This window comes from Loxodonta africana, unplaced genomic scaffold (genome assembly GCF_030014295.1).
Source record: "Loxodonta africana isolate mLoxAfr1 unplaced genomic scaffold, mLoxAfr1.hap2 scaffold_49, whole genome shotgun sequence".
Classification (NCBI taxonomy): Eukaryota; Metazoa; Chordata; class Mammalia; order Proboscidea; family Elephantidae; genus Loxodonta; species Loxodonta africana.
In genome coordinates this window covers 1,026,070-1,042,603 of record NW_026975207.1, presented here as the reverse complement: position 1 = coordinate 1,042,603, position 16,534 = coordinate 1,026,070, and the positions used below count along the sequence as shown (strand labels likewise).

The following is a 16,534-nucleotide window of genomic DNA, read 5'->3' as shown; positions in this document are numbered from 1 at the left end:
TTTCCATGTGGGTGTGGTGCTCAAGTGTGAGCATCGGGGGGAATGGACCCCATGTGCACTTTGCATCCTTCTGGAGATTATGACACAGCAAACATTCCCTCCTCATCGTCCTGCATCTTGTAAGAGAACAGAGGGAATTGTTTGGCAGAACCACTTGAAAATGCATGGCAAGAAATTTTATTGAAACATTAAATTCAAAATAAAATCTTCCTATGTTTTTCAACCTTCCCTACCTCATTTCAAAGAGGTAATTGGACTCACAGAGTTAAAGCCCTGAAACTTCGAGACTCTGAAGAGTCTGTTGTAAGAGTCTCAGCTCATTGCAGTAATCACACAGAGTGAACTGGAACCCAGGGGAAGAGTGGGAGTCAGACAGCAGAGACCTACACACTGGGAAGGGATGAGACCTGCTTCTTGATAATGCCCTGGGCTAGGTGGCAGCACCTCAAAGGGTAATGCAGGCACACAAGTAGACAAACCACGTTATGGTGTTCCCAGCCCTGCCAAGGTTCTCATGCTCCATCTGGGAATGGAAGCAGCAGAAACAATGCTTCTAGAGAGATCACCCACATAGGCTGAGGCGATGGGTGTGTTAAAGATCTCCAAACCTTGGTCCTTCTTTAGACCCCGGGGTACCCAGAAAATAAACCAACACCAAATACACCCCTACAAAGAAGTAAGGTTAAAATTTTACCGCAATTTTGTAAACCGAGAGCTCTGAGTTGGAATTCAGTTTATTTAAAGAAATATCAAGTTTTCTTGCACACATGAATTTGTGCTGATTCACACTTACAATTCATATTATTCATTCATCCATGAAGTCAGCAAACATTTACACTATAACAGCTATATGTGAGACCCTATGTCAGTTGCTCTTGATGATGAAATGACTCAGAGAATTTCCCTCAATGCCTGGTGAGAGAAACAGCCAAGTTAACAGTTGTATCAGTCATGTATTGCTGTGTAACAAATGACCCCAAATTGTTGTGTCTTAAAAGAGCAACAATTTACCAGCTCACAATTTTTCAAGTTGTCATTTTGGAGCTCTTCTGGTCTGGGCCAGCCTCAGTGGCTCACAACACGGCTTCCTCATGTGTCTACAGTTTGCTTCCAGGTAGCTGGGAGCCAGTTCATAACATCAAGTCAGTGAAACCGCTAGATCCTCCCTCCATTGGTCTTCCATCATCTAGCAGGCTGGCCTGAGGATGTTCCCATGAGTCCTCAGGGTTTATGAGCAACAAAAGGGAAGTCTCAATGCAAAGTCTTTAAACTGTGTCCTTGTATCAGGTTTCCTACCATCCCAATGTCCAAAACAATAATGTTAGCCCCAACTAAGGGATGGAGAAAGACTCCTGCTGCTAATGAAAGGCGCTCCAGAGTCTCATAGAAGGCATGGGCACGGAGAGAGGATGAATGTGTAGACATTTCTTACATCAACCACAAAAAGTAAATGCAATTGTGTTTTATGCTGTGGTAAAGGGTTTTGCAGGTACAGTGGAGTAGGGAGCAAGAAGTGAACAAATCTACCAGGAGGATATTTAGGGAAGAGCACAACCAGGAATTGATGCCTGAACCAAGTTCAGAATATGATTGGATAGTTAAGGGGTGACAAAAGGCCCGGGTCCAGGAAGCCCCATGTCTTCTCCAGAGAGAAGTCTGAGGAGACAGGCTGAAGCCACTGAGGCATTTGAAACATTTTGACCAGATGCAGATCATCTTTTGTTCTACTGTTTTCCAACCACTCATCCCTATTTATAGTTTGGAGTCATACAAGAGTAGACCCTAGCATTTCCCTGTTGAAACTTTTATTTTCCAGAAGAACTAGATGGTGTGCAGCTACAGTCAATAACTGCCCTGATGAGAACACTTGCTAGATATAAAAATGATGGTACCCTCAAATACAGCCCTTATACTGAAAGAAAAGACCAAAATGAATGTCAGAGATACCCTGAAACTTGCTCTTGAACATAAAGTAGCTAAAGCAAATGAAAGAAATGAGGAAGTAGAAGAGCTGAAGAGAAGATTTCAAAGGGCGGCTCGAGAAGACAAAGTATGATAATGACATGTGCAAAGACTTGGCGTTAGAAAAACAAAAGGGAAGAACATGCTTGGCATCTCTCAAGCTAAAGGAACTGAAGAAAAAATCCAAGCCTCGAGATGCAATAGTGAAGGATTCTATGGGCAAAATACTGAACAACACAGGAAGCATCAAAATAAGATGGAAAGAATACACAGGGTCACTGCACAAAAAAAAAAAAAAAAAAGCATGGGTCGATGTTCAACCATTTCAGGAGGTAGCATGTCATCAAGAACTGATGGTATTGAAGGAAGAAGTCCAAGCTTCACTGAAGGCATTGGCACAAAACAAGACTCCAAGAACTGACAGGTACCAATTGAGATGTTTCAACAAACAGATGCAGCACTGGCCGAATAATTTAGCCAACCGATTGGACGAGATCCATGTTTGTGCACATTCCAAAGAAAGTGATTCAACAAAATTCAGAAACTATCAAACAATATCATTAATATCAAAACCCAGTAAAATTTTGCTGGAGATCATTAAAAAGAAGTTGCAACAGAAATTCAAGTCAGATTCAGAAGAGGATATGGAATGAAGAATATCATTGCTGATGTCTGATGGATCTGGGCTGAAAGCAGAGAATACCAGAATACCAGAAAGATGTTTCCATGTGTTTTATTGACTATGAAATCGCATTATACTGTGTGAATCATAACAAATTATGGGTAACACTTCAAAGAACGGAAATTCTAGAACACTTAAGTTTGCTCATGTGAAACCTGTACATAGACCACGAGGCAGTTTTTCAGAGAGAACAAGGGGTACTATGTGGTTTAAAATCAGGAATAGTTTGTGTCAGGGTTCTATCCTTTCATCACATTTATTCAATCTGTATGCTGAGCAAATAATCCAAAAATCTGTACTCTATGAAGAAGAACGTGGCATTAGGTTTAGAGGAAGATTCATTAACAACCTACGATATGCAGATAACACAAACTTGGTGAAAGTGAAGAGGACCTGAAGCACTTAGCGGTGAATATCAAAGACTACAACCTTCAGTATGGGTTGCACCTCAACATAAAGAAAACAAAAATCTTCACAACTGGACCAGTAGGCAACATCATGATAAACAGAGAAAAGATTGAAGTTATCAAGGATCTCTTTTTATTTGGTTCCCCAGTCCACGCTCATGGAAGTAGCAATCAAGGAATCACATGATGTATTGCAAATCTGCTGCAAAAGAACTTTTAAAGGTGGTGAGAAGCAGAGATGTCACTCTGAAGGCTAAGGTGTGCCTGACACAAGCCATGACATTTTCAAACGCCTCATATGCATGTGAAAGCTGGACAATGAATAAGGGAAAGCAAAGAAGAAATGCTGCCTTTGAGTTATGGTGTTGGTGAACAATATTGAATATACCACAGACTGCCAGGAGAACAAACAAGTCTGTCTTGGAAGAAGTACAGCCAGAATATTCCTTACAAGCACAGATGGTGAGTGTTTGTCTCACACACTTTGGACATGTTATCAGGGGAGACCAGGCCCTGGAGAAGGACATTATGCTTGGTAAAGTAGACAGTGAAAAAGAGGAAGACCCTCAGTGAGATGGACTGACACAGTGGCTGCAACAATGGACTCTAGCATAATAACAAGTGTGAGGATGGCACAAGACTGGCCAGTGTTTTGTTCTGCTGTATATAGGGTCACTATAAATTAGAACTGACCTGATGACACCTAACAACAACAATACCCTGTTCAGCTCACTGCCTGTCTCTTAGTTTGCTGTACTGTGGTGGTTTGGATGCTGCTATGATGCTGGAAGCTAGGCCACCAGTATTTTAAATACCAACAGGGTTATCCATGGTGGACAGGTTTCAGTGGAGCTTCAAGACTAAGACAGACTAGGAAGAAAGACCTGGAGACTTACTTCTGAAAATTAGACAATTAAACCCTTACAGATCACAAGAGAATACTGTCCAATTCACTTGCTTTGGACATGTCATCAGGAGAGATTAATCAGTCCTAGAGGAGAATATCATGGTTGGTGAAGAAGAAGGCCAACAAGGCTGTAGGAGGCCCTTGGTGACATGGACCGGCACATTAGCCGTAATGATGGAATCTAAATTGCTGGCACTTGTGAGGATGACACAGGACCTGGCAACCTTTAGTTCTGTGGTACCTAAGTTCACCATTAGTCGGAGTCACCTCAATGGCAGCTAGCAAAAAATTACTGTTTGAGAGGAGAACTGAGACATGAACTTGATACAATATACCAAATATTAAAATGTTCAAAGATCTCATGTTTACTATGAAGGAACAAGAATTGAAAATACAACCTTCAAATAGCTAGAAGGAAAAAGAAAGTAAGAGAAATTTCATCATTCCAATCAAAAAAGAAACAGGAAAGGCAGAATAATAATAAAAAAAAGAACAGTGAATGTGAAGTATAATATGGGAATTATGTCTAAATGTATGAGTAATAGCAAGAAAAAGGGATTAATACCTAAGGAAAAAACATGTACACTCAGCTTAGACTTGCAAATCCAGCCATATCTTATTTATAAAACAAAATTAAAACATAATGACAGAAACTTTTAACTGGTGTAAATGAAATTTCTACTGTCTAATGACTACATGAACAACCCTCTGCCAGATACTGCTGATACAGAAAGGATTAAGAAAAGATTCCTTGCAGTCTCGTGAGAGAAACAGCCCAGTTAACAAATCAGTTATCAATTGCTGTATAACAAATGACCCCAAAATGAAGTGCCTTAAAAGAACAAGCAGTTACTTAGCTCACAGCTTTGCGGGTTGGCAGTTTGGGGTTCTTCTGGTCTGGGGCAGACTCAGCCGCTCTCGGCTGGGCGCCCTCATGTATCTGGAATCAGCCACCATGTGAGCTGGCGGGCAGAGGGCCTGAAATCTTCTCTGCTGGATTCTCTCTCTAATGGTCTCTTGTCATTTATTAGGGTGGCCTGGGCTGTTCCCATGGGTTCTCAGTGTTTGAAGAGCAGCAAGAGGGCAAGGAGGAGCCCTGGTGGTGCAGTGGTTAAGGGCTCAGTTGCTAAAGGAAAGGTAATCAGTTTGTACCCACCAGCTGCTCTGCGGAAGAAAGACACGGCACTCTCCTTCTGTAAAGATGACAGCCTTGGAAATCCTATGGGGCAGTTCTTCTCTGTCTTTCAGGGTCACTATGAGTTAGAATATACTTGAGAGTGATGGGTTTGGTTTTTGGTAAGAGAGCAAGCCATGATGTGTCTAATTATATCCGGTCTCTGCTGCTATTAGTCTTTGTACTGTCCCAAAGGCCAAAGCAATCATAGATCAGTCCAAATTCAAGGACTGGAGGAAGAATCTTGCTCTTCAGAAAGGGAGCTGTAGGTCATATAATATGTATGGATACATACATATTAGAACATGTGGCCATTTTTGCTATCCATCACAACATGTAAATGCAATCAAGTTTGTCCCTAGTTGTGGCAGAAGCGTTTCTTAAATACAATAGAGTGTGGAGCAGGGTGGGAAATTCTACCAGGTGTAGGGTCGGAAAGGCTTCCACCAGGAAGTGATGCTTGACCTAAATTTTGAAATACGAGTGGATGGTTAGGAGATTTTCTTTTTTTATATATTTCCAACCACTTGCCCACGTTCTACCATCTGTCGTGACACAAAGCAAGCCCTCTGCTCCCATGTTGACATCTTTCATTTTCCTTCAAATCCTCAGGCTCTCCTCTACCTACCAAGCACAACTTTCCAAACCCTGCCTTAAAATGTTTCCTCAATTTGCTTGTTCCTTTTCTAATTGCCCCCTGGACAAAAAAGGAGATCAAGCAGAGGACAGTGGACCTTTCCCCGAGGGCTCTCCTAAGCCTCCCAGGCAGGTTGACCATAGACGTCCGGAGTCTCCGTGCTTTTCTGTGATGATGTAATCCTACCCTTTTTAGTGGCTCCAGGGGAGAAGCGTGTGGACAGGCCAAGAGGCTTCACAGGGTTTAGAGTCAGGAGGTCAAGAGAGAGTGGCCTAGACACCACCACTGAGTGATGGTACCTCCAGGCAACAGACCAAAAACTCCATTCTGCACGGATGGCTACGAAGGGTGAGTCTTTTGAAAGAGTTTTCTTTTATTTAATCAATAGATATATATTGGGTATCTCCTATGGGTGGGGTTCTGTCTCACTTTCTGGGACTGCCAAATATGAGGCAGAACTCATCTTTGTCCCCAAGTTATTTACAACACATTTGGAAGACACAAATTGGAAATTGAGCATCTCCTATGACTCAGTGCTATGATGGAGGATTACTAAAAGATTACTAGGTGCTCTGAATACATAAACCAGAAGCACAGACTGGGTACCTTGGAGGAGGAACCAGTCAACAGGAAGGGAGAGAATGTCTACTAGTCAGAGGGAACAGCCTGTGTGAAGCCTAAGTGGCAAAGGAGGCCTGAGAGGTGTTCAGAGTGGACATTGTGTTTCTAGGGCTGGAGAGATTTGATTCAGGGCCAGAGAAGAGGTTTGGGAGAAATAGCGACTCATTATACTCTTCTATTTCCTCAACTCACAGTTTCCTTCCTCTTAGATGTTGACTTCTTTAAGTGAACATTTCAATTCATTTTTAAGATATAATTTCCCTCCTCCCAGCCTCCTAGCCTCTCCCACAACAGTTGCCATATTTTTTCCTAGTGCGCTGTTTAGATTCAAACTGGGCCCTTGGAACTGAGCGATGTCAGCAATGATGTCACACAAGAGTTACTGGAAACCTTGGTGCTCACTCAGATCCCAACTGCTCTTTGGAGAGGTTGTGGCTCTGAGGTCTCCTGTGGGAGAGCGACTTTGGATACCAAATTACAAACAGTTCTGCCTAAATCAAGGTCCCCAACTTGTGAGAGTTTGGGACATCATCTCTACGTGGGAGGAGGAGAAACATCTTGCCGGTGACCATCCTTCGTGGTTCATCTTCACCCAGCCAGAATGGAGCGGCAATACATGAGGAAGAGGCCTTTCTCCAAGGCCAGAGGTAAGGGTGGGAGGAAAATTCAGTCTGTGTGATGGGTGCTGGGCAGCAAGGGGTTTGATTCACCCCGGAGACAAGGACCACAAGGGATCACCGAGGCTTTCACCTGAAAAAACTTCCTGTCTATTAGTAAACAGTAAGAAATTATACTGTGAATAAATAAATGAAGGAATAAATAAGTGAGTGAAGTATAGAATTCTACTGTCATCTGAGGGGCTTTCCATAACAGTAGCAGACAAGTCAGATTTGTGAACTCTCCTGCTTTGTTAGTGGAAAGAACGCAGGTGGGCAACTGGGGCAGTGGGTATAGAACCAGGGAGAAGGGTGGTTACAGAGACTTGTACTTAATTTTTTCAAGAGAATGAATTAATATATCATGCGAATTAAAAACATATATCAAATTTATCAGGAGGTTTTGGGAGTGGGTGGTGTGATGGAGCACAGTACGACACATTCATTCAGAGTTCCCAGTCAATGTAAGCTGCCACAGTCCTCAGCCTGGACTCAGTCAGAAGAAGGTCCAGGAAGGCCCTGCCCCTCTAGCTCTAGGGATTTCCCTTCTCCTCCAAGGTCTCCTGACCATCTTTACCTAAGGGTTTAACATTTCTTCTAGGTAAAGACAGCTATAGTATAGATTGTTTTTTTTTCTCTTGTAATTGCAAAGTTTTATTTTTTTAAATTGTGTTGAAAATATACATAAAACATAACTGAATAATTTCTAATGTATGAGTCAGTGATACTCATTACATTCTTCAAGTCATGTAACCATTCTCAATATCCTTCTCCAAACTTTTCTACAACCATTAACATAACCTCAATGCCCCAGTGGAAAAACTTCCCCTTCCCCCTGCCCACACCTGGCAGCGACCAATAATCCTTGCTTTCTATATATTTGCTTATTTCATGTAAGTCAGATCGTACAGTATTTGCCCTATACTTAGGGCAAATACTAACTTATTCCATTTAGCATTATGTTTTCAAAGTCTAGCAGGAAAGAATTTTAAAATTCCAAATATAGCTAACCTCAGTTTCTGCTATCATTCTTAGTTATCCATTCTTTCTCCGACTAGTCTGCCCCCCCTTTGTCTTCTTGGTTGCTGCCCCATTCTGCCCTTCAGTGGCTGAGCCCTGCTTTCTGCTCCCTCCTTGATCTCTGTATCCTTCTAACCAACTGCTGGCATGTTCCATCTCTGAATCTTGTCTCTCTCTCAAGCTTTCCCTCCATCCAACGCACCCGACCTAGCTCCATCTCTTTCTGCATCCTGAACTCTGCAGTCGTTCCCACAGATTCAGAAACATACACAGACCTTTAGGTTGACACAGACAACCCACTGAGACATACACAGCGGAGAAGGCTGTGTGTTCTCCATCTGAAGTTCTCGCATCAAGGTTCTCAGATACGGCCATCTCTTTCTGCCTCACTTCATCTACTAAGGACTGGGCTTCTATTCTGAGAAAAACAATTTTCATCTTCTACTGTGGCTGGGTTAAGAAGGGTGCAAGGAAGAGGTAGACATGTAAGAATCATAACTAAATATACACATTCTTCTCTTTACGTATAACTCCTCTATAAAAAGCCTTTCAGTAAAAAGAGGATGAAAAGAGGTGACCATTGCTCTGGAGTGTTTACCCTCCAAATTTACTAAGAATATCACCCGCATACAAAACATCAAGTCACACATTTATTATGAAGCTTCATGGGAATGAGGTCATTTCTAAGTTCCAAAGGAACAAATTCATTGGAATTCAATAAATGTGGAATTAAAGAAAAATAACTTCTTAAAAAATGAACTACCATAAACAGTGCCACTTTACAATGGAGACTTTGTCTTCCGCAGCAGTGCCCCCAAAGGGTGGTGGGTCTCTGGGGAAGAAGAAAGAAACCATGGGGTCTGCAGAGGTGGAGGATGTGGTAATGGAAAGGCCTCCAGGAGTCCCTATGACCAAAGCTTTGGGGTCACAGGTGAGAATAAGGACCCTGAAAGCTCAAGTAAATTAACTCTCTATTCCCAGAGGTCTCTATCTAAGAGGAAAATGTGCAACAGTCAACAACATGCCATGAAAAAAGTCGAAGCTCCAGGCCCAGGAAGATTCCAAAACAATCTGAGAACTCTTTTCTGTCATCTTCCACCGAGCAGACCTCTCACTCCTCCAGCTACGGGGCTGCCCCAGGAAAGCCATGGGTCAGGTGTGCATATTTCACCAAGGTGCGCACGGTCAAGGGGGTGGCGGTCTCCTGGCAGACCAAAACCTCCTTTGCCCCCGTGGGCAAGATGCCCCAGGTCTTTGAAGCCGAGCTCTCTGAGGAGAGCACCATTGGCTCTGCCCCCAGTCTGGCCAACACTGAGTCCCTGGTCAGCAACCTGGAGCCCTGGCAGGAGGGGCCCCAGACCTGTACCCAGGAGCCCACCGACCAAGGGGAGGAGGATGGGGAGAGACCCCGCGCAACCACCCCGGAGTGGCTGGTGACCTGTGAGCGCGGCTTCCGCTGCGTGGCCTGCTGCCGCGTGTTCGAGTCCCGGGAGGCCCTCGTGGCCCATGCGGAGCATGGTGTGACTCAGGGCTTCAGCTGCCGAGTCTTCTTTGAAGAGCTGCTGGAGAGGCGGCTGCCACGCTCAGTGCAGCGCAGGCCCAGACGCTGCCACCAGCTGGCCAGGCGTTGCCTGTTGGCCGCAAAGAAGAGGGAGGTGAGGGAGAAGAGAGCGGTCTGCAGACGCCTCGAGGAGCAGCTGGAGAAGCAGAGAGAAGAACTGAAGAGGCTGAGGCACCAGCTGGACAGGCTGAAGAGGCAGGAGACCAGGCTGCAGAAGGAGCAGGCACACCACCGAGGCCAGAGGGGGAAGCGCCTGAAGACGTTCTAGAACCCCAGGACTAGGAGGAGCAGGGCCTTTGGGCTGGACACGTGGGCCCTTCAGGAGAGACCTCCATTCAGGTTCGTTTCACCCAGCTCCCCTGGAAGATCATATCCTCCTTCCCCTGTGACCCCAACCCTCCCAACCCAAGTGCACAGAGAACTCCAGCCCTAAGGGGAATCTGGATGGAAGAAGCCCCAGATAGCTGAACACAGACACCAGGTCCCCTCAGAGGCTCCCCTGGCCCAGAAGAGGACAGGACAGGCCTCATCTGGATGGTGAGATCTTGGGACCCTAAGGATGAGCGCAGTATAAATAGGGAAATGGGATTTCAGTGGGACTTGGGAGGATTCGGGGGGGCCCTGCTGAGGTGTGATGGTGAAGGGGGTGTCACTGAGTTCTTTGGAGGAGAAGGAATCAGAGAGATGGCAGGCTGTTGGGAAACATGTCTGCAGGTGAGCAGTGGACATAAAGCCCTAAACAAACAACTCTGGGTCCCTTCCCAGCAGTATAGAGGCAGAGAAAGAGGCAGGGCCTGGTAGGAGGAGAGGAGGGCAGGTTGAAAGAAAATGAACTCACCCCAGCCATGTCTTCTGGTCTCCTAGGGTGAATTTGGGTTTATGATTGGGATGCACCCTTTTTGCCACATTAGGGGAATGTAAGTGGGAGGTGGTGTAGAAAAATCCCCCTGGGTGTTAACCATTTCTGGATAAGAGTTGATCCAGGGCTTGCAGGATATTTCCTGTAGAGCATGTCCTAGGGGAAGGGGTAGAGCTTTGGAACTTTTTCTTCTCCTAAATCAAGCTGTACATTTCGGTTCTTGACATGTCAAACAAACTTGCTAATTTTCTTTTTGTTTTCCTGTGGTCAAATCTGACCTGTCGCGAGGTCAAAGAACTGGAAGAAAAAGGCCCTCTGAGGTGAAAGAACCAAAAGAGAGGACAGGCTTCAAACCCGGGGAGAACAGCGAGAACACAGGTGATCAGAGGTAATGGTGGGAAGGGGCAGATTCAGGGCCAGACTCAACAGTGAACAACAAAGCCCCAGTCTCAGTCGCGACATCAAATCCCAAGTCTGGGTAAGCCCTGGACATGATAGGGGTGTATCCATCTCTCTAGGAAATGAGACCACAAGTATCACAGGGAACCCCCAGGGGCAGAGGAATGGAGGGAAGGGCCTCTAGGATGGGCACCTCTGTCCACAGTCTGTCCTGTGTGTATTCCTCAGAGTGACAGAGACGGCTCCTGCGAGGCAGAGGGTCACAGGCAGAAAAGAACCAAGGTGTTCAGACCAGGTAAATTCTGCAGTCTCCTAAGGATCCAAAATGAAAAATCAGAGATTCTCAGAGGTATCAGGGTGGGAGGGGTTGGTATTCCCAGGCTGGGGAGAGGCTGGCTGGGGAGGTCCTGGTTTCTGAAATCTTTTCATCAACATCTTTCTTCTTAAAAGCTACCTTCTCAGTTGATGTCCTCTGTGATCTAGGCTCAGACCTGAATGGGGCCTAGAATGCACAAAGGTGGGTTATCCAGTGGGGCTAGGCAGGGAGGAGGTGGAAGCAGCATATCCAGGAAAGAGAATCTTCTAGAGGCGCATGAGTTACCTAGTGAATTGCACATGGCGTCCAGCCTTCTACATTTAGCTGTAGACGTGTGCTTGCAAGATGTGTTTGAGGGGTAACTCTACTGACTTCCCAAAATTATTTTTGGTCATTTCCAGTTATAGAGACCAGAAGAACTCACTGGCTCCAAGAACAACAAGAAATTCACTGGATCTGATTATTACTTTCTGCGGTGTGCTCTCCTTCCAGTGATTCAAATCTTTTGTCTGTCATTCTGGAGAATTTTCACCTGTTTTAAATATCTAACAAAACACGTTAAAATATACATATATCTATGATGTTTATGAATTTCCAAAGCTCTGAAATTGTTTTTTATCACATTTGCAAGATCACAGATTTGTATGAGAAAAAAATTTATGTCAGGGTCCCACCCTCCTATGTAATTTGGTCCTGCTCCCCCAGGGTATCCAATGTTAATAGACACACGTGTATCCTTCCCTACGTTTCTCTGCAGGGACACATATACACAGTCACAGGTACACAAGTACATCTGCTGGGGTGTTTACTTTTATGGAAGCCTGGTCACACTCCACCCCACCCACATTGCTCTCGCCCCTTATTTCACTTGATATTCTACCTTGATTCTCTGTAAGTCATTAGATATGGCACTGACAACTATATTTTTTGATCTTTTAACTTACATGAATAATTTAAATAGATGATATCAACTCAGTACACTTTATCTGGACTTCTACATGTTGTTGTCAGAAGCTATCAAGTCAGTTCTGACTCACAGTGGCCCTTTGCACCACAGAACAAAACACCACCTGGTCACGTGCAATCCTAATAATCTTTGCTCTATTTGAGCACACTGTTGCAGCCACTGTATCAATCTCATTGAGGGTCTTCCTCTTTTTCACTGGACCTCTGCTTTACCAAGCATGATGTCCTTTTCCAGGGACTGGTCCCTCCCTCTTGATAACATGGCCAAAGCCATCCTTGCTTCTAAGGAATATTTTGGCTTTCTCCCTTTAAGACAGATTTGTTCGTCCATACATAACACCACTAAAATGGAAACATTATCATCCATGCTTTTTAAGTCTACTCTTCCTGTGTGTTCTACCTCTCCTCCCCCTGTTCTTTCCTGCAAGTGAATCCAAGATAATTCAGGTTAACAATGTGGTAAGTAGTCTCTCTTATCCTTGCTTAAACAAGCACACAGACTTATACACACTCATAAACATAAACAGGTATCCAAGCATATTCAAACAATTGATATTGTTTAACCCAGATGTGCTCATTTTATATACACTTCTCTGCAACTAGATTTTTTCAGTAATACTTCAATAATACTTCACAGGTATTTTTCCCACTCAACTACTACAACTCATTTATTGATGATGTAGCTTTACCATAAGTTATCTATCATTCAACTATCAATGTACAGTCAATGTTTGGTCAACACTAATAATAACTATCCGTTGTATACTACAGGATCTGTTTCTGTGTAGTAGACTCCATAGAGTGAGATTTCCAGCTCAAAGTATGTTTTAGAAGTACAGAGCCATGGCCATGTCTTTCCCCTAAAGGCTGTCCTAAAGCACCTTTCCAGCCATGTCTCAGGGTATCCTTCTTCCCACAGCCCAGCTAGCCATAGATGGTGTTGATTTTGAAATTGTGCCAGTTTCACTGGGACTTTGATATTTTCTTAACCACCAGTGTTTTTGAGCAACTTGGACTATGTTTATTGGGCATGTGGATTTGCTGTGAACGATCTGTTTGAATTCACTGCTCATTTTTCAAGTGCTTAACTTTTATCCTTCTGTGTAAAATGGAAATTGTTATTAAGTCTTGTCATCTCCATTTCACATGATTTTCCAAATCTATCATTTGTGTATCACATTTTTGCAAGCTTTGTCCCCCAGAACGATCACTTGAGTCAGCACCGTTTATTAAATAAATATAATTTTCTCAAAATACCGCCTTTGTATCAATGGTTATTGTGACTTCTTAGCAGATTTTGTTTCATTGGTCGACTTGTCAGTTTCTATGCTATGTAATATCAATTTGTTCTGTTACCTGAAGAGGTAGACACCTGTCAGTATCCTGCTTTTTCATGTTTTTCTTCTCTATACCTTTTAAAGCAGCCGTAGTGTTGCAGTGATTAAGTGCTCATCTGCTAATCCAAAGAAGGTTTGGCAGGTCGAACCCACCAGGGGGCACTGAGGGGAAAGACCTGTTGTTCTCCTCCCATAATGATCACAGCCTAGAAAACCCTCTGGGGCGGTGAAATGGGATCACTATGAGTCAGAAATGGACTCCAAGTCTCCTAACACCAGCAACATCCTCTGCTATCTACTGTACTATTTGTAGCATATGATCACTGTATACAATTCAAAAACAACTATCTTAATATTCCGACTGGAAATACATTCCACTTATATATTAGTTTTAGGGACCTCCATTTGATTGACAAGACTTCTCATTTGAAAATATGGCATATTTTTTGCATATATTCAGGTTTCATTTTATGTACTTTAGTACATTAGTTTTCGTCGTAGAAGTCCTTTGCTGCTCTGGTCAAAACAATGTTTTCCTAAATATTTTACAGTTTTGAACACAGTTTGATCCAGTCAAGTAGTAGGGGCAAGAGAACGGTCTGCCCTTCTCACCCTTGCCAATTTGAGACCCTCATGTCTATACTGGAGAGAAATCATTGATTGTGATGTATTTGTCTTTTATTCAGGTATGCAATTATATCATCATTCTTTGAAAAATCTCTTATTATACTTATACTAGTTATTTAAATTTTCTAGTTTATTCCTTCACCTTAAAACTGTGTTGAGTGATACCAAAATTTTTGTCTAGTTTCAAATTTATCAGAATGAGTTGAATATTAATTTTCCATTTATCTCACACCTGCTAAGTTTAGGGACAATCTATTATGCCCCAATAGATAACTACTACTTTGACCTGCTGACCATTATTGGAATCACACACAACTTGTTTCTGACAGTTAAGTCCTTCCACCTGGCCTCTGTTGAGCTGGGATCCCATGATTTGCATTGCTACTAGGCAGCCCAGCTCCCACTAACAACCTGAGCCTATAGACGATTGTTGCTGTTAGTTGTCATCCAGTCATTTCTGACTCATGACCACCCCATGTGGACATAGTAGAACTAACTGTTCAATAGTGTTTTTAAGGCTTTCATCCTTTAGTAGCAGATGGCCAGGACTGTCTTCCAAGGACCCTCTGAGTACGTTCAAACGGCCAGACTTTCGGATAATAGTCAAGGACTTAACTGTTTGTGGCGCCCAGGGACTCCCTACAAAGTATACATATTGGTAAGCTCTGTGTTGCTGGTGCTCCCTCATCTCCGCATTCCTTATTCTTCTGATGAAATGGGTATCCTTCAGGACCTCCAAGAAATGGTCTTACAGAAGACTAACTCAGACATGCCCACATATTGGAGGCTTTTAATCCCTCTTCCAACATCTGACACAGCAGGTCTGGCATTTCGATTTCATAGAATGTGGGCCATTGCCTTTTCTAAGCTTCCAAAAGCAATCCCACAGCATATTAAACCCATTTCCAGAACCCTTGCTATGGCAATAAATCCTTGTCAACAAACTCTCTTTGACCCAACTTTATATTAAACGCCCCTTGACTCAGCACCTTCAGCACCCACTCCTCAGCACACCCCCGTCCTGCTCACACAAGGCAGCCAGGTCTTGCAGCTCCTTCAGTGTACAGTCCCTCCCCCGCAACCACAACAGCACTGCCCCCGGTGGCTATGCTGGTATCTGACAACTAAGTATCTGGACAAATGCATGGGACACTATCTCAGGACTCTGCAAAGGAAAGTGTTGAAGGTGGATGGGGAAGGGGCGGAACCAGAACATAAAGTATGAACATTCCAGAGGCTGAAATTAAATGAGCCCCAATCTCAGAGCTGCACACCCGTTGTGGACAGAAATAGCCCCAAGAGAAGCCCTCTCTCATATAAATGAGATAGAAGGTCCGTAAAGGAGAGAGACAAGGAGCTGGGCAGGTGGGCAGACACCTGAAACTCTGGCAGAGGAGAATCCTTCTCTCTGATCAGAGTATGGAAGAACCAAATATTGTAGAGAAAGCTCCATTACATTTTCTCTCTCTCTGCTGTTAACTGGCACCTAGTCAATTCTGCCTCAAAGGGTGAGACTTTTCAAAAGCAGATCGCCAGGCTTGTCTTCTGAGGCGCTTCTTGACAGGTTCAAACTGCCAGCCTTTTGGCTGGTTGTCCAGTGCTTTGGCCCCATAGGTAGAACCAGTCACTTATGTGCACAACAGAATGAGGAGATTAAAGCCCCAGCATTTCCGCCAGTGGGCCAGGAAAGCACTCCTTCAGAACTCAGAGAGCAGAAGAGAAAGAGAGAGAGGAGGCTGTGCAAGAAAGAGATTCTGCAGACTTGCTATGAACTCCTGATTCACCCCCCAGATGCATATGCATTGCCCTGACCCTAAGAAGCATTATCAAATCCTTTAAGAGCCGTACTATGGGTTAGAACGCACTCCTTCAGAACTCAGAGAGGAGAAGAGAAAGATAGAGAGGAGGCTGTGCAAGAAAGAGATTTTGCAGACTTGCTATGAACTTCTGGTTCACCCCCCAGATGCATATGCATTGCCCTGACCCTAAGAAGCATTATAAAATCCTTTAAGAGCCGCACTATGGGTTAGAATGCCATCAAGGTTCCATACTGAGTGGCGCTCACATAGATTAGATCTGAATACAGCTGCAAAGCCTTCAAAAATTGAACTAACATTTGAACCACAGAATACAGAAGATGGGACAGAACTTGGAGCCTGAACATAACTGGGTCAATTGACTGCTAAAAAAAAAAATTCTGCATAAAATTTTTGTAGGACTTGTAGTCTCGAAATCATAAGACACAGATTTTAAAATGCTATTCTAATCATTCTCCAAGAAATAACACGGACACTTTTTAAATAAATGGAAAGATAATAGGTGCTATTTGCAAATGAAAATTTTACATGTTAAAAGTACAATGGTAGAAATAAAAAATTCAGCTGATATTTTCACAATAGCAGA

General features: G+C 43.6%; 1 long non-coding RNA gene across 10 annotated transcripts in view; it reads right to left on the bottom strand.

The window, feature by feature from the left end:
- Positions 1-16,534, bottom strand: part of LOC135229747 (uncharacterized) — a 471,035-nt gene that overhangs the window by 20,687 nt on the left and 433,814 nt on the right. The window contains exon 7 of one of the 10 annotated variants that reach the window (XR_010320431.1): positions 10,487-10,642. The exons of the other annotated variants lie outside the window; for them this stretch is intronic. This is a non-coding gene — a long non-coding RNA (uncharacterized LOC135229747). Of the gene's footprint in view, positions 1-10,486; positions 10,643-16,534 lie in introns of those variants that run through there. 10 annotated transcript variants of the gene reach the window in all.